This window comes from Salvia miltiorrhiza, chromosome 3 (genome assembly GCF_028751815.1).
Source record: "Salvia miltiorrhiza cultivar Shanhuang (shh) chromosome 3, IMPLAD_Smil_shh, whole genome shotgun sequence".
Lineage (NCBI taxonomy): Eukaryota > Viridiplantae > Streptophyta > Magnoliopsida > Lamiales > Lamiaceae > Salvia > Salvia miltiorrhiza.
In genome coordinates this window covers 13679459-13703489 of record NC_080389.1, presented here as the reverse complement: position 1 = coordinate 13703489, position 24031 = coordinate 13679459, and the positions used below count along the sequence as shown (strand labels likewise).

General features: G+C 38.3%; 3 long non-coding RNA genes across 5 annotated transcripts; 2 read left to right on the top strand and 1 right to left on the bottom strand.

Moving 5' to 3' along the window:
* The first annotated feature begins 1527 nt into the window (after window positions 1-1527).
* Window positions 1528-3889, top strand: LOC131017714 (uncharacterized). The gene is made up of 3 exons (XR_009099814.1): window positions 1528-1748; window positions 3138-3198; window positions 3710-3889. It is a non-coding gene; the product is annotated as an uncharacterized LOC131017714 (long non-coding RNA).
* Window positions 3890-12374: 8485 nt separating this feature from the next.
* On the top strand, window positions 12375-14727 carry LOC131017713 (uncharacterized). Its single transcript, XR_009099813.1, has 3 exons — window positions 12375-12535; window positions 13926-13986; window positions 14498-14727. It is a non-coding gene; the product is annotated as an uncharacterized LOC131017713 (long non-coding RNA).
* Window positions 14728-17949: 3222 nt separating this feature from the next.
* LOC131017700 (uncharacterized) lies at window positions 17950-23443 on the bottom strand. 3 transcript variants are annotated; one of them, XR_009099797.1, is made up of 6 exons: window positions 23258-23443; window positions 21798-21841; window positions 20254-20827; window positions 19807-20173; window positions 18546-19333; window positions 17950-18188 (listed from the first exon to the last, which is right to left on the bottom strand). It is a non-coding gene; the product is annotated as an uncharacterized LOC131017700 (long non-coding RNA). The 3 variants fall into 3 exon arrangements; XR_009099798.1 differs by having other exon boundaries at window positions 20756-20827; XR_009099796.1 differs by having other exon boundaries at window positions 19807-20827.
* Between the last annotated feature and the right edge of the window lie 588 nt (window positions 23444-24031).

Here is a 24031-nt window from a genome sequence, read left to right as displayed (position 1 = left end):
AAGGAAGATTGTGTGTTCCCCATAAACAAGGAACTCAGAAACGAGATCATGAGTGAAGCTCATGACACACCTAGAATGGAAGTGGGAGCACATAGCGATCGATTTCGTGACAAGTTTACCCAAGACGAATAAGGGTAACACAGCTATTTGGGTAATAGTAGACCGTCTCATGAAGTGCACTCTTTTTATATATACCGATTACAATTACCCATGGATCGAAGAAGCTAGCCCAATTGTACATCCGTGAGATTGTACGGCTACAAGGAATACCAATAACCATTTCTTCAGGTAGAGATTCAAAAATTTACTTCTAGATTTTGGATCAGTTGGGAATCAATGCTGCCATTGATCGAGTTTACCTACAATAACAGTCATCAGGCGACCATTAATATGGCACCTTACGAGGCGCTTTATGGACGGAAGTGTAGATCGCCACTTTACTAGGATGAAGTGGGTGAGATAAAAGTTTTAGGACCAGACACGGTCGATGAGATGGTTAAGATAATCCACTAGATCAAAGGACGAATAAAGAAGGCACAGGATAGACAGAGATCTTACGCCGTTTCACGCCAAACCGAGTTACGTTTTGAAATAGGAGACAAGGTATTCCTAAAGGTATCTCCCACCAAGGGAAAACTACGTTTGATGTCAAGGGAAAGCTTAGATTCCGATCGTATGAAATTCTAGAGAAGATAGGTCCAGTGGCCTATAGGTTGGCGTTATCGCCAAGTTTTGGAAACGTCCACAACGTTTTTCACGTATCACCACTCAGGAAGTACGTTCACGATCCAAAGCATGTGATCCACTAAGGAGAGATGATCCTTAGCCCAGACTTGAACTATGAAGAAAAACCTTAAGCTTTTTTTTTTTCAGTAGAGATATGCAAATTTCGGGACGAAATTTTTTTAAGGGGGTGAGGTTGTAATACCCCAGATTCTCGATCCTAGGATTCTTATGAACTTTTGATATTAATAGGATATGATAGGTCCCTAATTCCCGGTTAAAACGAATATTATCCTCGCGATAATATTTGATGAGTCTTGATGCCTAGATTTTTCTCTTGAGAAAGACGGATCATATAGATATGATTGTTTTTTTTTTATTCTCTCCGTGTGATGTTGATTTAAAGAAATGTGTATATATATGTATACTTTTTCATTTCAAAGTATGAAAAACAAAGTGCATATTTATTTTTATACGAGTTTGTTTTTAGTTCGGGTTGAGTGATTACGGGCCCGTACAGAGGGCCAAGGGTGGGCTGATTTTTAGAGAGGCTTGGGCCGACTTTAATGCCCTATTTTAGAGCCCAAATACAGCCCATTTCAGCTCTAAACCCATCCAAAAAATCAGCCATCTCTTTAAATTCAAATGGAGACAAAAATGATCATTGCATACATTGGAACTACCAAATTGCATGCCACAAGGTACCCTCCATTGGTGGCAGCCACCCCCACCCTATCCTACCCCCCTTAGACCTCATAATTTCGTGCTCCCCCCCCCCCCAAAGCCAAGAGTTGGCTGATGCAACTTCCTCCATACTCTTTAACTCTCTCTAGAAAGCCTAAAGTCCTCACTCCACCTCCATCTCCTCTCCATTTCGTCCCTCCTCCTTTCCCCCACTCTCACAACTTTTCTCCCACCATTATCACGCTCCATAGAAGCCCTTGAAGCCCCAAGAGAAGTAGCAAAGCAAGGGAGAGCGTGGAAAAACTAGGGCGTAAAGTTAGAGTGAAGGTTGTGCTTCGAGGGTGAGTTTTTCTTGTTTTTCTCAACTGAAAATGCTTTATGGCCATGGATTTTTTACACATATGTGTGCTATATTATGTGAGGATATGTTTTATGATTTTGGATGATTATTTTGGTAGAGTTTATTGGGTGAAAAGCCGTGCATGAGGTAAGGCAGCGAATCTGCCATAAGCACACTGCTCCGGCAGTGTTTTGCAAGGCGATTCCAGCCATCCAAACGGTCCCCAAAAATCCCCAAATTAATTGTGTATCATCTTTCATATGTTTTCTGAACTTTGGTAAAATTTCAGAAGATTTGGAGCTCTTATGATTTATTTATGAATTTTTAAAACATCACTGCCCATCTGGAATACATTTTTGGTAAATACTCTTTGGGAGGCCATAAGTCAAGTTTCGATCGGTGAAAGCCTTTGAAACTTTAATATGTCACTCTAGACTCCCGTATCTTTCTTTTGACTTCGGCCTCACCATTTTTGAGCAAGGGAAACAACCGGTATAAATTCTTGAAATCTAGTTCTTATTCCTTGTACCATCCAGTAGGTTTTACAAACCTATGACTTTGAGCTCGCAAAGGCCGACTTAAATCTTTGATTCTCAAGCCTATCTTTCTACTGAATATTCACTGACATGTTGGGAACTTACTTGTTCAGTTTTAGAAGTTTTGGTGAAGCCTAAAGTGGTTTTTCCGATTTATGTTCTGAATCTTCCAAACTTGAACCCTTTTTGTGCACTGAACTTTAGACAGTCATATCTTCTAAACCATGAATCTTCTTGGGGTAAATCCAACTGGAGAGTGTCACGCTCTCTCCCTAGTTTCCGGATTGACCCTTGGGGTTCCCAGTGGAGTTTTGTAATGGGAGATATGAATTTTTAAAGAAAGCCCACTGACTTGGTTGTAATCTGGAAATCTGAAATTTTCAGATTTTTGCTTGTTAAGTACCCATCTTTGAGTGGACATATCTTGCTCGTTTGAACTTTGTTTTATTCGATTCAAATTGGAGAATGATCCTTGAAATGTCTAGTTTCCAGAATGTCTTTTGGAGCCTCATTTGGAGATCCGAGGAGGATTTGGTGTCTGTTGCAAAACTATCCCTTAAGAGCTCAAGTTGTTGAATTATTTTCTATGTATCAAAGTTGATTTTTAAGGATGTTTCATAAAAGATTTAGTATATGTGCGTAACAAGTTTGGGACATGTTTTGTGCAAAGTTTTTATGAAAATGAGTGAGTTAACCTAGATAAGGCATCAAGATAAGCTAATGTATGTAAAATGCATAATCCCTAGTTCGATTATGCGTTGTAAGTTCGGGAATAGGTTGACCTAGAGATCCCAAGTAGACAACGGTTTTTGTTATCCATGTTATGTGCTAAGAGTTAAGAACTCGTCTTGTAGGAATTGGTTCACAGGACGGTACCACCGCTTAAGATCACCTCTCTTCCGCACTGAGGATCAGGTGGGCATTACTTTCATATATATCAAATGAGTTTCAAATTACAGTTGAACAGTTATTTCATTGCAAAATCCTTGAACTGAAAGTTATTTCAAGTATTGTCTTGCCATAAATGTTTCAATTTCAGTATGATATCTATCTGATGTGGCTTTGCCAAGTTATGTAATCGAATTCGGGTCCTGAGCAGTTGATAGCTATCCTGCCAGGGCTAGTGTACACCCAAGGCCGTGAGTCATCTAGCGGGTTGGCCGGTCAAGTGACCGTGAGAGGTGGCCACCTCTCCGGCACACATCTTCAGATATGATAGATTGTAAGAGAACTTAGACTGATCAGTCGAACTTTAAGAATCACAAAAGAATTTAGTAAGCTTGGGCCTATTTCACGAAAACTCCCTTGCTGTACTGTTTATGATGGCATGACAATTTACAGTTTTGAAACATGTATTTTATACTTAGGCATACGTGCCCACTGAGTGCTCTTGTACTCAGCCCTGCATATATTTCTAAATGTGCAGGTTGAGCAGTGGCTGATGAAGATGAAGTGACGAGTGGAGCTTTTGTCATAAGTCGATTAAATGAACTCTTGGATACATGTCTTCATACATGTAATCAGATTATATTTTCCGCTGCGTATTCTTCAGTAATAAGCCCTTTTGAATTAAGTCGGATTCATCCGAACTTACTAGTTATTTGAATCTTTGTAGCCAAACATAAGTTATATCATAAATGTCCCCTTCACTGTCAATGATTAAGTTCGATCCTTCATGATATTTTTACCCCTTTCTATCCCCGCTTCTAACCTCCCTCCCTTAGTCACGATTTCCCGGCTTAATTATCCTTAATTGGGTCCGGTCGTGACAGAGTGGTATCAGAGCAAACGAACTGCTCTGAATCCAAGAGTTACCCAGTTAGTCCTAAATTTTATATTAGTTTGGAAGAGTCAGTCGACAAAAGCTCAGCACTTCATCGCATCATCACGCTCAACAAGAAAGAAAGAGGTAATAAATTACGAACGTCGAAAGTCCACGTTTCATACGAATGTGCTGATGCTTACTTTTCAAGGTTTATGCTTTATTAATTGATTTGATATATCAATGAACTTAGATGCGTTAAGAATGCATGATCACTGTTATGAGAAGAACAGTAGAAACTAGAAACTCAGTTATCTTTCACTATAAGCCATAGTGAAGAGCCAAGAAAGGGGAAGAAAATCAAATGTCACTTGAAGAGACACGAGAATCCAATGAGAAGGTATGCAATAAGATGAAAAGAAGAGTGTCACACACGAGTAAGTGACACGGGCATAGTTCATTATTCGGGCTGTTCACACGTGACAGAATACCGAACCAACTATTGCCTTACCCGACCAGAACTTAGTTGAGACATTGCTCATAGCGATAAGAGTAACTTATGCAATTAGCTAGCGAAAGTGTGATGAGCTAATACTCATTTCAAACCCCTCAATTATCACCAGTTATGACATGAAGAGAACCTTCATGATTTATGTTCGAATTTCAGAGCTAGGCTCACGAAGGGTTATAACGCTTTGTGCATGATTCTTTAATATTGCGATTAGAACTATTAGCTTACAGTTTTAGATACTCGAAACCTTTCTGATTAAAGATACCTATTACATTACACGTGAGCATAATTTAGAACCCCTATTAATTACGATCACCTTCTACGAATCGGAAAGATGGGATGTGACATGGGTAACTAGAAGTTACCAACCTTTATCATCGACTAGAAGATCGGCGCAAGTGCATAAGATGGGAGAAGTTCCCGAAAATGATTCAAGGGTAAATAGAGCTAGGGACATCAATCGCGGTTTGACGCATACATTAAGGGATTGAGACCCTAATGAGACTCTAAGGGTATACTCAGGAAAAGTATACATACTTTAGCCTATCAGAGACATCGCCCTTGTTAGAACATCTTGGATTAGACGTCCAGTTTAGTAAGAAAAATGAAAGTGTTGACTAAGATCATCACATGCCTTAGTACTATGTGAGGTAACCCATATCCTATAAGATGCTCAGAGAAGCAAAATCCATTTTTGTTGGAGATTGATGATTCGAAAGGTCCCTCGCAAGGGCACGAGTATACTTCAAATTATACGATTACATACAAGCGCTATGTGAATGAATGCTAAGTACTAGAAGTCCCACGTTAAGATCATTTAGAGGAAGTTGTTAAGTAAGCTTGATTACAGTTGAGAAGTCTTAGTTGCTTATAGAAGATTTTAAGGAAGGATGTTGATTTAGAAACCAGACTTCAAGCTTGAGAATCTTCCAAACATTCTCAAGGATAGGTTTTAGATGTTAAGGAGAAAGTAGAGACTTTATACCAAAAGTACCTTTTGCAGCCAATGATCAAGACCTACCAAGTTCGGAAAAGTATTTCCATGTGACTGAGAAGTAATTATGTTGGACCTGGCCAGTGCACATGACCAAAATCTCAGTAGTAGTCATATATGGGTCTCTACACCTATATATGTAAAACCTTCATCTGAAAAGCCAAACGGGTTCAGACTATTAGGTCATTTCGTTTCGACCTTTTAGTCAATTCATTTCTACCCTATGGTTACTCATTTCAATTGTTTGGCAAATTCTTGGAACACTTTGCCCAATTGCCATTTGTGATTTGAATCTTTGCGATCTACTAACTGTTGGTAGATTTTCTGTGACCCAAAGACAAGCAAGTATTCACTAGATTAAATCAGTCCGACACGAATGCCTCGACCCAAGGGTCAAGCACGTGATACATTTAGACCACCTAGTATGCTTTAGTAGGACGTTATTTGTGTATTTCGGAAACGATGATTGATCCGATGCTTATGTATGCCCCTATGTTGGCTCAGTTGTGTTGACTGGTAGGGATGTCAATCGGGCCAGCCCATCGGGTTTTCGGGCTAGCCCTATCGGGTTCCGGGTTAATCGGGTGCGGGTTAATCGGGTTGGGGTTTTTTTCGGGTTGTAAATCTTCAACCCTAACCCTAAACGTTCGGGTTTCGGGCTAGCCCATCGGGTTGGAGGTTTTAAAGGCGTAAAAATAAAATTATCATTTGTAATTTATTATTAATTATTTTTAATGATATAATGTATAATGTATAAAATATACATAGATGAGTCCTCCAAGAATTTTCATAAAATTATCATTTGTCTCTTCTTAGGCTTGGAATCTTCAAGAATTTTGACATCTTCTTCACGACTCTCCATATCAACACTTCGAAATGAGTACTCCATCTTTAACACCTACAACAATAAGCAAACAATTCCAATGTTTATTAATTTAAACTTAAACGAAAGGTTAAACTAAGTTTAAACTAATCATTTCACTATTTTATCCTAATTTTTCCTTTATCAAGATCAAGGCATCATTTTTACATAAAAACATAAAAATCTGTACTATCCATAATACTCATATATAAATAATTTAAACTATCAATATTTTTACTCTAATAAAAAAATTATTAGTTTGTGATGGATGAATTGAAACCATTAGAAGTTAGAACCGATTGACTCTACCCAAACTTGCCAGGAAGACTTCACGTGAATAAATCATATTTGTGTGTGCAACTCTCTCTGCACAATTGATTTTACTTAGGCATATCAGTTTTTCCTTTATCAGAACGAGAGCTAGCGAGTGGAATCTTTAAATAAAGGGACCTCAATCAGTTAAAAGCATAATCAAAACCTTCTGTGCAAAATCAAGTAGACCTTGCGATTGCGAAAAACTGACTGCTAATTCCACCACATTCAGAAACAAACTCATCCAAAATAGAAACAAAAAAAAATTGAGTAAATAACCTATGAATAGAGATTAAGGATTAAGGATGAAGAGATTACCTCTGAATGAATGATGGCAAGCGCGGATTTTTAGAAGCCGACGGCCGGAGGTGGTGGCGGACCTGGTGCCCCGACTGCCGTGAGTGGAGGAGCTGACGACGCGGACCGGTGGCTGGAGGTGGTGTCGGGTCGGTGGTGGCAAATGGCGGCAGATGCAGAGGCGAACGAAGGACGACGCGGTTGCAGAGGCGCGCTGAACTGCTGACCCTAAAATCTCAAGGACGCGTGGTGATTCCGGTGAACGGTGGAAGTGGAATGTGGAGAATTTGGAGTCTGGAGAGTTGGAGGCGCGCTGAAGCGTGAAAAATCCTTAAACAAACCCTAAAGTAAAGGCTTAATATTTAAATTTTGTTTTTTTTTTTAAATAATTCAATAGCCCGACGGGCTGGCCCGACAACCCGACGGGCTGGCCCGCTTCAACCCGACAGCCCGTTCGGGCTGGCCCGATTAGCCCGATTTGTAATCGGGTTGTGATTTTTCAACCCTAACCCTCTAATTTTGTCGGGTTATTCGGGCCGGCCCACGGGTTTCGGGCTGCATTGACATCCCTATTGACTGGTACTAAAACACTGGTCCACTAGACGTAACGTGATTAAGTTCTTTTGTGATGATTTTTGCTAGACCGCCAGCCCATCACGTGTAGTACCTGGATAGTTCAGTAGATCCTGATTCGAATGTTGATGTAAAAGTCCTCATCAAGGCAATTTTCCATAACTATTTAGTGACCTTACCGATCTTTTGCGGCAAGCCACTTCCGCCACGTTTTACTCATATGTTAGCATGAGAAAGAGTGTGAGCAAGTTTTGAGAACCAAGAAACGGGTTGCAGATTTGATGATATGCGTCTGAACATTTTTCATAATGTAGTAACGACTATATGTCAACTCATCGGAATGCCACCAAGAAGAGGGCATCCGAGAAGAGGGAGAAGAATTCCCAGAGATGATTAAAGAGGTCCAGTACCAGGGCCAGAACAAAATATCGCCCCACCATCCATACAACCAGAAGGTAGAATAGAAGAATTATTTCACAACAAAATCCACCTGCCTTCAGTAGGACAGGAGATCCAGCGGAAGCTGAGACTTGGACCAGGACGGAAAGCACAGAGGGAAACGAGGACAGCTGAACAACTGGAAAATTTTACGCGGGATCATTCTAAAACAGAGATATATGATAAGTATATACCCCATGGCTATCGCAAAGAGAAGGAAATTAGATTTTTAGTCTAAAGTAGGGAATAATGACCATTACTCAGTACGATAGGATGTTCTGTGATATGTCGAGATATGCGCCAGAGCAAGTAGAGATGGAGTAAAAGATGGCTGAAAATAATTTTATGCCGGTTAAAGGCACGAGATCCGGATGGCTTTGGCAAGCCATTGGGGACTACCTTACACGGAATCGCATAGCGGAACGATGGATAGGGAAGCAACAACGCCGAGAGCAAGACCAGTAACAATACCTATGCCAACATCTCCACATAACTAAGATCTTAGTGGTTGCCAATCGAGATTTGCAATCTTGAAGAAGAGAGGTATCCCAATAGATAGACTCGCACCATAAGATCTTGCCTTGTCCCGAAGAGCATAGTGACGACTAGGATGACTCAGTTTGTCATTAGTTATCAACCACTAGGAAGTGATACTTTCACAATTAGAAGGATACACTAAGCGTCAAACTATCTTTTGACCTTGGATTGGTAGAAACAAGGCTGCTTCTGGAGTCTCGAGCGGAGAACCGGAACTGTTACTGTGTATGACAAAGTTTTCCATCGAATGTCAAAGTATGTTCCACGAGGGTGGACACCATTGAGAAACACATAAAGAGGTTTGGAAACGAATTATGTCAGGAGATATTGAATTTCCCTAACAAGCCAAACAGATATTACGCAGGAGTAAGAAATGAGTGAGACTCTCATACTTAGTCACTACTATCCATTGGTAAAGGAAAAACCACGCACAGTCAAGGTATGGACTACCTTGAGATGGTCATAAAGAAAACAAATGGGACAACAGTAGCAATTGTCAAGCGAGAAGGAAGCTATGGCAATGGCAATCTTCCCAACAACAGAGCTAAGGAAAACCAGGGTACTCCTAAACAGATAGGAGATAACCAACAAAGGATCCTGCCCTGCCCAAAGTATGACAAGAACCCTAGGAGATGTTGCAATAATGGAAGAGTGAAAGTGAAGGTTGTTACACGGTAGCCAGAAGGGCATTTTGCAAACCATTGTTTAAATAAGGAACAAGAGACGGGCCTATGCTGAACTTGCTTCTCCAGGCTCCGTATATGCAAGCGATCCATGCTTTGCCCCAACCAAAGAGTAGTAACCATGCTAACAGCATCCGAGACAACAACAACAACATGTACGACCCCGTCACGTTAGAAAGCCACGGAAAGCTGGAAAGAAAGAAGCTAATAAGTCCCCGTGGGATTAACATGGGTAGGAGAAAGTCTATCGTCTCCGCCCAGCAACAAAAAAAAGAGGTGAGAATTTAGCAAAGAAACACTTAAGGAAAAGTATCATGTATTGATCATTTGTCGAGGATAGATGGCATTTCTAGTGGCTCAGAGGATCTAGTGCATTCTCAAAGATATACTTGAGACTTGGATACCACCTACTAAATTTTTGACCAGAAGATGTATCTAAGACGACCTTCACAACCAGATTGGCCATTATGAGTTCGTAGTGGTGCCTTTCGGATTGATCAATGCACCCATTTGTCTTAGTTTTCATAGATGATGACTCGATCTACTCGAAGAACGAGAAATACCATGAGGAACACCTGAGGATAGTCTTAGAAACGTTGAGAACAAAGACTCTTTATGCTAAGTTCAACAGGTGCGAAACTTTTGGCTCGGTGAAGTCATATTTTTAGGCCATATCATGTTATCAGAAGAGATCAAAGGGGACCCCAAAAAGGGTACAAGTTATACATGAGTGGAGACCACCTACAAATCCTAATGAGACAAGAAATACTTGGGATTACCAGGTTACTATTGTAGATTCATAGGATGACTTTCCAGGATAGCAAGGCCAATGACACCATGACTTAGGAAATGAATCTAATTTTCTTGGATGAAAGAATGTGAGAAGCTTTCAAGAACTCAAGGAGAAGGTAACAAAACGCTAGTGTTAGCCATTCCAATAGCTGACAAAGAACATGTGAATTATACGTACGCGTCCAAGAGGGGACTGGGTTGCATCTTGATGCAAGAAGAAAGAGTGATAGTTATACATCACGATAGCTTAAGCCACATGAGTTGAACTATCCAACTCATGATCTAGAATTAGTTATAGTAAAGACACCACCTATATGGATTTAGGTGCGAGATGTTCACAAACCACAAAAGCCTTAAGTACTTTTTCGAGCAGAAGGACTTGAACATGAGACAGAGGAGATGGCTCGAACTCGTGAAGGATTACGATTGCGGTATCAATTACCACCCAGGGAAAACTAACGCAGTAGCTGATGCTTTAAGTCGTAAAACTCAATCCGAGTTAGGACTTCTTCTCACTCAAGAGGGCACGCTCGTAAAGGATTTTGACAGATTGAAGACAGAAGTGGTTCAACCACCAGCAACGACAAGAGCAATTATTGCAACTCTGGTAGCCGCCCCAGACCTCAGAGAAAGGATCATCAGCACCCAGAGAGCGGACGAATACTTGGAATGGGTTCGTCTTAAGATCTGAACAGGCACGCCAGGAGGCTACCAAGAGGCAACGGATAACGCCGTTCTTTTGAAGGAAGATTGTGTGTTCCCCATAAACAAGGAACTCAGAAACGAGATCATGAGTGAAGCTCATGACACACCTAGAATGGAAGTGGGAGCACATAGCGATCGATTTCGTGACAAGTTTACCCAAGACGAATAAGGGTAACACAGCTATTTGGGTAATAGTAGACCGTCTCATGAAGTGCACTCTTTTTATATATACCGATTACAATTACCCATGGATCGAAGAAGCTAGCCCAATTGTACATCCGTGAGATTGTACGGCTACAAGGAATACCAATAACCATTTCTTCAGGTAGAGATTCAAAAATTTACTTCTAGATTTTGGATCAGTTGGGAATCAATGCTGCCATTGATCGAGTTTACCTACAATAACAGTCATCAGGCGACCATTAATATGGCACCTTACGAGGCGCTTTATGGACGGAAGTGTAGATCGCCACTTTACTAGGATGAAGTGGGTGAGATAAAAGTTTTAGGACCAGACACGGTCGATGAGATGGTTAAGATAATCCACTAGATCAAAGGACGAATAAAGAAGGCACAGGATAGACAGAGATCTTACGCCGTTTCACGCCAAACCGAGTTACGTTTTGAAATAGGAGACAAGGTCTTCCTAAAGGTATCTCCCACCAAGGGAAAACTACGTTTGATGTCAAGGGAAAGCTTAGATTCCGATCGTATGAAATTCTAGAGAAGATAGGTCCAGTGGCCTATAGGTTGGCGTTATCGCCAAGTTTTGGAAACGTCCACAACGTTTTTCACGTATCACCACTCAGGAAGTACGTTCACGATCCAAAGCATGTGATCCACTAAGGAGAGATGATCCTTAGCCCAGACTTGAACTATGAAGAAAAACCTTAAGCTTTTTTTTTTTCAGTAGAGATATGCAAATTTCGGGACGAAATTTTTTTAAGGGGGTGAGGTTGTAATACCCCAGATTCTCGATCCTAGGATTCTTATGAACTTTTGATATTAATAGGATATGATAGGTCCCTAATTCCCGGTTAAAACGAATATTATCCTCGCGATAATATTTGATGAGTCTTGATGCCTAGATTTTTCTCTTGAGAAAGACGGATCATATAGATATGATTGTTTTTTTTTATTCTCTCCGTGTGATGTTGATTTAAAGAAATGTGTATATATATGTATACTTTTTCATTTCAAAGTATGAAAAACAAAGTGCATATTTATTTTTATACGAGTTTGTTTTTAGTTCGGGTTGAGTGATTACGGGCCCGTACAGAGGGCCAAGGGTGGGCTGATTTTTAGAGAGGCTTGGGCCGACTTTAATGCCCTATTTTAGAGCCCAAATACAGCCCATTTCAGCTCTAAACCCATCCAAAAAATCAGCCATCTCTTTAAATTCAAATGGAGACAAAAATGATCATTGCATGCATTGGAACTACCAAATTGCATGCCACAAGGTACCCTCCATTGGTGGCAGCCACCCCCACCCTATCCTACCCCCCTTAGACCTCATAATTTCGTGCTCCCCCCCCCCCCCCAAAGCCAAGAGTTGGCTGATGCAACTTCCTCCATACTCTTTAACTCTCTCTAGAAAGTCTAAAGTCCTCACTCCACCTCCATCTCCTCTCCATTTCGTCCCTCCTCCTTTCCCCCACTCTCACAACTTTTCTCCCACCATTATCACGCTCCATAGAAGCCCTTGAAGCCCCAAGAGAAGTAGCAAAGCAAGGGAGAGCGTGGAAAAACTAGGGCGTAAAGTTAGAGTGAAGGTTGTGCTTCGAGGGTGAGTTTTTCTTTGTTTTTCTCAACTGAAAATGCTTTATGGCCATGGATTTTTTACACATATGTGTGCTATATTATGTGAGGATATGTTTTATGATTTTGGATGATTATTTTGGTAGAGTTTATTGGGTGAAAAGCCGTGCATGAGGTAAGGCAGCGAATCTGCCATAAGCACACTGCTCCGGCAGTGTTTTGCAAGGCGATTCCAGCCATCCAAACGGTCCCCAAAAATCCCCAAATTAATTGTGTATCATCTTTCATATGTTTTCTGAACTTTGGTAAAATTTCAGAAGCTTTGGAGCTCTTATGATTTATTTATGAATTTTTAAAACATCACTGCCCATCTGGAATACATTTTTGGTAAATACTCTTTGGGAGGCCATAAGTCAAGTTTCGATCGGTGAAAGCCTTTGAAACTTTAATATGTCACTCTAGACTCCCGTATCTTTCTTTTGACTTCGGCCTCACCATTTTTGAGCAAGGGAAACAACCGGTATAAATTCTTGAAATCTAGTTCTTATTCCTTGTACCATCCAGTAGGTTTTACAAACCTATGACTTTGAGCTCGCAAAGGCCCACTTAAATCTTTGATTCTCAAGCCTATCTTTCTACTGAATATTCACTGACATGTTGGGAACTTACTTGTTCAGTTTTAGAAGTTTTGGTGAAGCCTAAAGTGGTTTTTCCGATTTATGTTCTGAATCTTCCAAACTTGAACCCTTTTTGTGCACTGAACTTTAGACAGTCATATCTTCTAAACCATGAATCTTCTTGGGGTAAATCCAACTGGAGAGTGTCACGCTCTCTCCCTAGTTTCCGGATTGACCCTTGGGGTTCCCAGTGGAGTTTTGTAATGGGAGATATGAATTTTTAAAGAAAGCCCACTGACTTGGTTGTAATCTGGAAATCTGAAATTTTCAGATTTTTGCTTGTTAAGTACCCATCTTTGAGTGGACATATCTTGCTCGTTTGAACTTTGTTTTATTCGATTCAAATTGGAGAATGATCCTTGAAATGTCTAGTTTCCAGAATGTCTTTTGGAGCCTCATTTGGAGATCCGAGGAGGATTTGGTGTCTGTTGCAAAACTTTCCCTTAAGAGCTCAAGTTGTTGAATTATTTTCTATGTATCAAAGTTGATTTTAAAGGATGTTTCATGAAAGATTTAGTATATGTGCGTAACAAGTTTGGGACATGTTTTGTGCAAAGTTTTTATGAAAATGAGTGAGTTAACCTAGATAAGGCATCAAGATAAGCTAATGTATGTAAAATGCATAATCCCTAGTTCGATTATGCGTTGTAAGTTCGGGAATAGGTTGACCTAGAGATCCCAAGTAGACAACAGTTTTTGTTATCCATGTTATGTGCTAAGAGTTAAGAACTCGTCTTGTAGGAATTGGTTCACAGGACGGTACCACCGCTTAAGATCACCTCTCTTCCGCACTGAGGATCAGGTGGGCATTACTTTCATATATATCAAATGAGTTTCAAATTACAGTTGAACAGTTATTTCATTGCAAAATCCTTGAACTGAAAGTTATTTCAAGTATTGTCTTGCCATAAATGTTTCAATTTCAGTATGATATCTATCTGATGTGGCTTTGCCAAGTTATGTAATCGAATTCGGGTCCTGAGCAGTTGATAGCTATCCTGCCAGGGCTAGTGTACACCCAGGGCCGTGAGTCATCTAGCGGGTTGGCCGGTCAAGTGACCGTGAGAGGTGGCCACCTCTCCGGCACACAGCTTCAGATATGATAGATTATAAGAGAACTTAGACTGATCAGTCGAACTTTAAGAATCACAAAAGAATTTAGTAAGCTTGGGCCTATTTCACGAAAACTCCCTTGCTGTACTGTTTATGATGGCATGACAATTTACAGTTTTGAAACATGTATTTTATACTTAGGCATACGTGCCCACTGAGTGCTCTTGTACTCAGCCCTGCATATATTTCTAAATGTGCAGGTTGAGCAGTGGCTGATGAAGATGAAGTGACGAGTGGAGCTTTTGTCATAAGTCGATTAAATGAACTCTTGGATACATGTCTTCATACATGTAATCAGATTATATTTTCCGCTGCGTATTCTTCAGTAATAAGCCCTTTTGAATTAAGTCGGATTCATCCGAACTTACTAGTTATTTGAATCTTTGTAGCTAAACATAAGTTATATCATAAATGTCCCCTTCACTGTCAATGATTAAGTTCGATCCTTCATGATATTTTTACCCCTTTCTATCCCCGCTTCTAACCTCCCTCCCTTAGTCACGGTTTCCCGGCTTAATTATCCTTAATTGGGTCCGGTCGTGACACTTTCGACCTACAGGAAGCAAGCATTTCTAGTATACATCCATGGCAGTTATGAATTCATATTCAGAAACCATACATGCTTCCCATTCAAGAGCATCTAGATCTGCTAGTGCTTCTGAGAAAGTCCAGGGATCTTCTTCAACAAGCCCATCACCAACTAAATTCGTAGATTCGTTGACAAACGCATATCGACTGGGCGGTTTGCCCTTTGTTGCCCTCTCACTACGACGTGGCAGTGAGGAGATCAAAGGAGAAAGAGATGTTCCTATTGAGGTGGCTCTTGTAGACGATGAGCCAGAGGCCTCTGCAAAAGTCCAACTCTTTCTTCTCAAAGGCTAAGCCAGATAGATGCTTCCCAAGGAGATGATTGGACCGCTAGCATTGTCTCTACGTTAGTGATGGATTTCTTAAATAATTAGATGTTGTTAGATTTCGAGGAATATTAAACTATTATTGGATTTTGAGGAATATTGAATTATTTGATATTTTTGTAGTGTTGCAATTTGGTATTATTGATGTTAATATAGTTCTTTTAAAATTATCTTTCTTCTTCCTAAAAAACACATATAGCGACGGAACTGGAATTAAGATATCAAGCCCTAACACAACCAAATTATTCTGTCGTTGGCACTATCACAACCAAATGACAACCAGGGTTTTGGGTCATGTCGTTGGTACTATCACAACCAAATGACAACCGGGGTTTTGGGACATAACTTTTTGTCGCTAGTCCATGACTAAAGCTAACGACAGAAATATTTTCATCGTTAAATCTTTTAACAAATCATGATTTTAGATTTGAAACTACAAGATTTTCTTACGCTAATGGATTGTATTTTTTTTTTGTCAGTGTTGTGGATGGCGACGATTCTATTGTTTTGATTTGTTTTTTTCTATAGTGAGATCATAATTTTTTTATGAACGCATTTTATAGTATAAGTGTTGTTTGTATAAGAATCACTCCTCTAGCTAGATAAACTAAAAAAATCGTATAAAGACCAACTAAAATAAATACATGAGATCTGATCTGTAGCTTCTCTAAGCAGTTGATGCGGAAGTAATTCATAATAATAAAAACATATCAATAAGAAGAAATCGTAAAAGTAGTGAAACATCTCACAAAAATTGCAGTAGTGCGTGCTCAAAGGTTCTTGTGAGGATCTGGCGAGACTAAACTTTCAACGTAGACATAATTCGGAAAGCAGCGGTAATTATCAATATTCTTCAGCAGCCAAGAAATCCTCCTTCTCTTGTTTTCCATATTCTTGACCAGCCAACAATTCCTCAATCTCTTGTACATGTCGGGTTCATAACCGGCGTTCTGTTCCACCCAACGCTCCGCCACCCGCAGCATATCGCTAAGCCACTCGTCGTGACTTTTAGCTTCAAAAACCTCACTCTGCAAGTTGAAATACTCGAATATAGAATCATTATTCCGTTGGAAGTTGGAACCAATGAAGCTTCCCATTCATAAAGAGCGCAGCTCCAGCTCCAGTTCGAAATTCGATGTGATGAAAACCGTGCTCCACCGTTTTCCATGAATTCGTCTTCGAACTATAAAGCTTTCCTATCCACTCTTCCTCGTCTTCTTCTTCTTCATCATCTTCATCTTCATCTTCATACCTCGACCCAGCAACAAACACCTTGTATGCACCACTTGTTCGTCGCGGCCGAACCCATATTTTTTAATTTCAAGGTCTAATTTGGGTAATTCCATGGAGATTCTAGTGGCTGGGTTCCACAAGAAAAAGGCTCCCTGGTTTCTTGAGAATGCAAATCAGCCCGTCGCAGTTGCCGACGACATAAGCATCTGTCGTCAGATGATGATTGGTTGGATCGTCGATAGGGGAAGGATCGACGTCGAGGTCATCCAAGTAGGAGCGTACAGAGAATTGCTTCAATCTAGATACTGAAATTTTTGACTCACAGTTGACCATAACATGCAAATGGGTGGCAATTGGGTCATTCCTTGATTTCTTGAGTTGGGTTCTGATGAATCTATCGCTACTGATTAAACAACGCCATGATTTAGAAACGCACCTGAATCTCAGCAGTGATTTCACCGCAAGTCTTGACAGTATTTTTTCGATTATTTCTTCGGGAACATGGCAGAGTTTCGTGCTCGGAGGAGGAGCGTTTTCCCGATCCATCTGCAGTGGCGGCGGTGGTTTACAGAGTTAATAAGGTTTTGGTGAGTGTATATTATTTATATACTAGAAATTCTGCACCGCGTAGAACGCGGTGTTTCTATAATTGCTCCGTGAATTATGGGACCAATAATGGCGTTGGTCGAATCATTTTTAAGTGTAGACATATTATACTATGACTTGTAGGTCACAATTGTAATACAATTAGGAGTATTTAATTTGTACAGCTAGGAGCAACAATCTACACGTACAATACAATTTATATAAACTATTTAAGTATCATTTCTGACATTATGCATCATTTATTCATATCGCATTAAACCAAAAACTGCATCGAGTCATATACAATGTACATACAAAAGGTAACATCAAAATGCTAGTAGAATGTCACCGACACGGTGTGATAGAGCCAAAAGTCATCGCTAGAGAATTGTACAAAGTATATACAAAAGTTGCTTGAAAATCTCATAAAATCTTTCACTTCATTAGTCCAATATTCTTCATGCATGAATTCTTTGGATTGAGTTCACCACATGGCCCATGCATCATATGATTGATAACACAAGAATGTAGATGCGGAGTCAGGTCAAGATCTGGAATCTTCACAAATACAAATTGATCATAGGCCTCGGTTGAAGTTATCTTATATCATGGTTGTAATATTATTAAGGCCTCTTTTGTGAAATTTAATCACATAAAAATAACTACCCCAAATAGAGTCTTTTACAGTTCCTTTTTTAGTTATTCATTTTTTGCCCTAAAAACTTTTGCTACAAATCATCTATATTATGACTCTTCTCAACAAGTAATAATCCACTTTGAATTTCCACCCACTTTGGATTACAAATCATTATGAGAAAAATATCTTGGTGTCCAAATTTCGCGACAAGTGCCACTGCATTCATGTAATAACAACGTAGAACATGCTTACCAACAGATTTTGCGCTAATAACACCATTAGATGTTATACTCTCAACTATCCCTTGATACAATTCAGCCCTCATTTCAAACTTTAACTGATTATGGAGAAAAAAATCTAGTCTTTATGTCTCGATCTTAACATAAGTATCAATCTGAAATTACTGAATTACTCGACCAGTTCTAAGGATATTTGTTATGTCGTTGGTGCGCATTTGAAACAGATAGCAATAATATTCTCTCATAGCAACACATGAAGGAGTTTTGAAATTCCTCAACAAATCTGCAATGGAGTAATGAATAAGTCCTTATCAAAAGTAGAACAAACAATATAAAACACAAAAATATCAATAGATATTCATATTAATTGATTCATGCACCAACCCTTTTTCATGAACAACAACAAAAATACTATTGTTCTACAAAAAGAAGTCGGCCTAACTAACTCCCATATAAGCAACAAATTTTTCTAGTATATTAATATAAGCATAAAGACATAATACTAAGTTAATAATGAAATCAATGCAACACATAATAGAATGCAAAAAGTAATATGAAAAATATAGTAGTGGAGAAACATAAGCAACATTGCTTAAGACCTAACAAATGAACATATATATCAAAACGATTAAACACGTACAATTTTGTTCGGCAACAAGTAGGGTGTCAGCTTCCTCGTGCATATGCGGATCAACTGTATTATTTTCATGATCTTCAGTATTTTGTTCTGTTGGGTCCAAATTCAAATCAATGTTGTCAATAGTTTTGGATATTCCAGCATACCAACCTGGCTCGCCATACCGAAAGATTAGATAATACTGGAGTGGATCATAGCATCCATAGTAATAGTGCACATTGCGAACACCACATGATCTTAGGTTGACCCTAATATCACGAGGTTGTTTCATAGATGTTCCCACACCCTCGTTCCAAACTACTACAACATGGTCAACTACTGAAAAATTATAAACACATTGGTCAAGTTTAGGATTGGCACGCAACACTATAGCATAACTATCTAGGTTATCCTTATTTTGCAAATTGGTGAGAAATTATGGTGTGGATTATTCGTCAAAAGATGTTCACCAACAATGAAACTACAACACGGTCTAATCCTTCAGATTGAGATACACGATTATCCAACTCTCTCTCAGTGCCACAGAAAAATAACTGCAAATGCCTTGGCACAACATCCTTGGGTGTTAGTTCATGGATATAATGCCGAACAATACCTTGCACTTTGAAGGTGTAAACGCCTTTGTTAGCTTTAGTCAAAGCTTCATCATAAGTCATCTTAATAGATGTGAATGCCAAAGAATTATTATGTCCTGCAACGTCGACGGAACTCGACCCCTAAAGTTGTCATATCATTTACATAGAGGTTCCATAACTCATCTAGCATTTTGGGCAACTGCATCTTTATTTTACCTGATGCGCATCCAAAGACATGAGGTTCATTACCGAATCGAATAGCTTTACAATGCTGACAAAGGTCTTTATGTAGCAGTTCATAAGCCTCATTGGGTATTTCAATTAATCTTCTGAACATCTCAATATCTTTTTGCATAGCCGAGCATGAAGTTGATGTGCGGCTTAATTGTGCAATAAAGAAAAAAAAAATAATCAAAAGTGAGCAATGTGCATATCAAAATTATAATAAACAAATTAAATAAACAAGAAGAAACATAAAAAGGAATGAAAGCCTTTTGATTGAGAATATGTTTAGCATTATCCTTTAAAAACTTGACTATTCATATTGAGCAAAAGGCACATTAATTTACAAACAAGCAAATATGCCAAAATTTTACATAATCCAATCTACACTAAATCACTAATATTCTTTATATACAAATGTGCAACTGTTAATAATTAAAAGGTAATCAACAAACATAAACACATACCTTTTGAGCACCTCTGCCCACAAGAAGCTTTAGATAAACGTTTAGTTCATGAAACATTAACATTATTAGACAAAGGCAGTTGTGTCACATCGGAACCCAACCGGTGCAAGCAGCCTGTGGAACCATCAAAATGCAAGAGTAGTTACAAAGTCAAGATAAGTAAATAAACAATAATAGATTACCAACCAAAAGTTAGTAAAGCCGGTATTTAGAGTTATCAACTGTTCCATCTGCTTTCTGTTTTACACGAAACACCCACTTACATTGTATGATGTTCATGTCTTTGGAGTAGGGAATAAGCTCCCAAGTTGATTTTTCAGCTATGACATTCATCTCTTTCTCCATAGCCTCCAACCAGCCAGGGTGACTGAGTGCATTAGAAGTAGAAACATGTATTAAGGCAGTAACAACAGTTTTACCAGTGTCAGTGGTGAAAGCCGTAAATACCTTCGGTTTAGAGATGCCACTTTTAGCCCTTGTTCTCATAGGATGCTGATTTAGAACAGAAGGTGAAGGTGAGGGAGATAGAGTGGGAGAGGAACTTTGAGAAGAATATACTTGTGGAGATGGTGAATGAGGAGAGTGGACTGGAGATGGTGAGTGGGCAGGAGATGTATTTTGATTTTGCTGAGTAGGTGGATCAGTGAGCGTGTGCTGGGGAATTGATATAGGCATTGTAGTAGAGGGAGCAGTTGGTGAGATGGATGGAGTAGGTGAGAATAGACTAAGGTAGGGAAATTCTGTCTCATTAAAGATTACGGTTCTAGTATGTAAAGTCTACCCGTGGGATGAAGACACTTGTATCCCTTATGGTCTGCACTATACCCAAGAAATAGACATTTCGATGAGCGGAGTTGGAGTTTAGATGTATTGTAGGGCCGAAGGTACGGATAGCAGCTGCACCCGAAGGTTCGACAAACAATAACACTAAAATTAATTATAACAATACCTTTTGACAATGTGGAACAAGGGATCGCATTTGTTGGGCGTAGGAAAACTTGACCATTTTTAGAAGAAGAGCCTAGCAAATGAAAACAAAACGATTATTAATATAAAAGAAATCAGTTTTTCAAATATATGCTATATTCTTAAAAGTTCTAAAGAAATTTAAAACAAATACAAGAGAAATCATAAACTGTCAATTGTGAGATTGGAACACTTCCACCAGTGTCAACAACAAGAACATGCCTCTTTCTTTTTTTCGTCTTATGTGAAAATTACAAACCATAGTCAATAAAAAAAAAGTAACAGCAACATCACTTGCTAGCAACATGCATTATATAATAATTAAAATTGGAAATCAACAAAGAATTGGAAAGTAAATAGTAGGTGTGACTACACAGCTAGCAACATGCATTATAAAATAATTAAAATTCCCATACACCATACTTTAAAACAAAAACACGAAATAAATAAAGGTAAGTGTGCAAGTGATACAAATGAGTTACAAAATAAAATAAAATAAAAACACAAAAAACTCAACAGTAAGTGACCTTTCGTTGAAAGCACACATCTTTTTGCCATAATAATATATTTGAAAAATGTGGTCAAAATCCTGACACGTGAGAAGTCAACAATTTAACTGGTGATATAATAAAATATGAAAAGAAAATGAAGCTCGAAAATACTATTACGAGATCAAAGTAGGGCAGCGACTCACCAAAGCTGCAATAAACCAATGAAAGTGTTCCACAAACAAATTTGATGGGAGCAAAGACAAGTGGACCCTGAGGGCGCCCGTCGAAAACCAGAAACCAAAAATAATAATCTCGTATAATACAAAGTAACGAATCCTTAAAAAACCTACAGGCTAAAGACAATAATCCAATCTACTCCTAGTCCTAGGATAGAACCCCATTCTCTAAACTTCAAAACAATAACTATAACGAAGAAACATTGCGACATGACTTTAAAATACAATGAAAGAGCGCAAAACACATGAAGACAGAGATCACAACACAAATAAAAAATAGAACAAAAACCAAGCGCACCGTTGAATTTGGAGTCGCATAATAGCTTTCTTGTAGTAGAAACACTAAAGGGAGAAAAAACACAAAATTAGAAAGTAAAAAAATGTTGGAGATCATAATAAAGCAAAAAACCAAACAAAATATATGAGCAAGTCACCTAATAGGAATCAACTACCGTACTCCTTATTTAACGATGAAGGTCTTGATAGTATACATTTACTTCTCAAGAACTATAGTTCTATATTTATTTAATTCTAAAATATAAACCCAAATACAAATTAGTTTGAAAGAAAAATGGATTGAAACTTGTCTAAATTTATAGATTATCAGTTACAGTTAAATAACTAAGGCGTGACAATTTGGACACATAATTTTATTCACAATTTAACCTAAATACATGTATACATGGTGATAACAGAGCTTGGATTATATTTTGTGGAGCTCAATAAATAAGAAAATTAAAATGTAACATAATTATAAAAATGAAATTATAAGTTACTTATAATATATATATATATATATACCTTAATGTTATTCTAAATATAAGGCATCGTAAAAAAAATAAAGCTAAACCAAACCATCTCATAAAATTTCTCTTTTTTATATATTTTTCATATTTTGATGTTGTTGCATTATATCTTCATCAGTGACAATGATGTACAACAAGATTAATTAGTGAAATATGAATATATGTAGAGGTCTTAAGAGAAAATAAAACTAACATAACTTACATATAGAATAGAACAATTAATACTGACTATACATAATTATATTAAATCAATTACATTCAATTAATCAAGTAAAATAAGTTTAAATTCAAACTCTAGGTCCATTCCCCAATCATATTTAATTACCATCACCTGCACTCATGATCAAGCCCAACCATACATTATTATTATGAATTAAAAATAGAGTCCTAATCAAAATCCACACAATATACTTCACTTGCATTTTCTCTTCTGCACACTTGCACCCACAATTTCCTCTCTCTACCCTGTAACTCTCTTTCTCTCTCTACCCTCTCTCACACCTACATATCTCTCTGTACGTTTCACATTTGCAAAAAAGCTAGAGTAAATCTCAACCCCAAATCCCTCTTCTTCTTCTTCTTCTTCTTTTTATCTTCTTCCCCTTTCTTACTTTTCCAACGAATAACCAGAACAATTTGTTCTCTCCTAGACCTCACCGCTGCTCCCCATCGTCGATCCACTCTCCTCACCTCGGCCCGACTATCAGCAGCTAATAAAGCCGCTGTTGATTCCGATACCGACGCCGGCTAGTTCTCTCAACACAGATAACGACACAAGAAACTGAGCCACAACTTAGCTAAAACTCAGCCAAGACTCGATGTTCCCGACTGGCACCCTCAAAGCAAACAACAAACTAATTCGATTGTGTTATTCTGAGCTTAATTTCTTGTAAAAATTTCTAGGGTTATAAAAAAGAAAATGATAAAAGCAGGGTGCAGAAATCAAACTCACCTCCTTGTTTTGTTGGTGCAATGGATTTGTCTAGTGTGATTTTTTGTTGGATTATGATCAGATTTCGCACTTTCACCGGCAAAGATTCTGTTCTGATATGAAATCGCTTTTATTTTTTGTTGCGAAGCTGTAAACGCAGGATGAGGAAGTAAAAAGTGGAAGTGAAAACAAATATCTGTGGAGACGATAAAGCAGAATTCTGTTTTTGGCAAAAAAACCACAAATGAAACCAAAATTACCATAATACCCTGGGTACTATTTTTTGAATAGTACTATTCCTCCCAATAGTAGCAAAGTTCTCTCTTATTAAGATTGTTAAATTCTAGTTCGAAGACGATTTCATAGGTTCCTAATTGACCTCAAAGAAAAAAAAAATAAAAAAAATCCTGATTTTAACTTTAAATTTTTCTTATCGTGCCCCATGTGAAAGCTATGTTTATTTTTTCCTCGTTAATTTTTCGGATTATTTTGTGTTACAATAGAAATATCTAGAATCTATGAATTAATTGATTAATATATAATACCAAAACACAATACATAACACCTTAATCCTAAATTTGACGTGATAATTTAAAAAAAAAACTGGTTTATCTGCCTAAATTTTACAATTCATGTTTTTATTAATTCTCTAAATTTAAGTTATTTATTTTCTTATTGAATGTGATTAATTAAGAAATTGGAGTCAATTGACCAATTTACCGAGTACTTATCAAGTGATAATTTTACTCAAGGAAAATTTCTCTTAATAAAATTTAATTATAATTTTATTTGAAT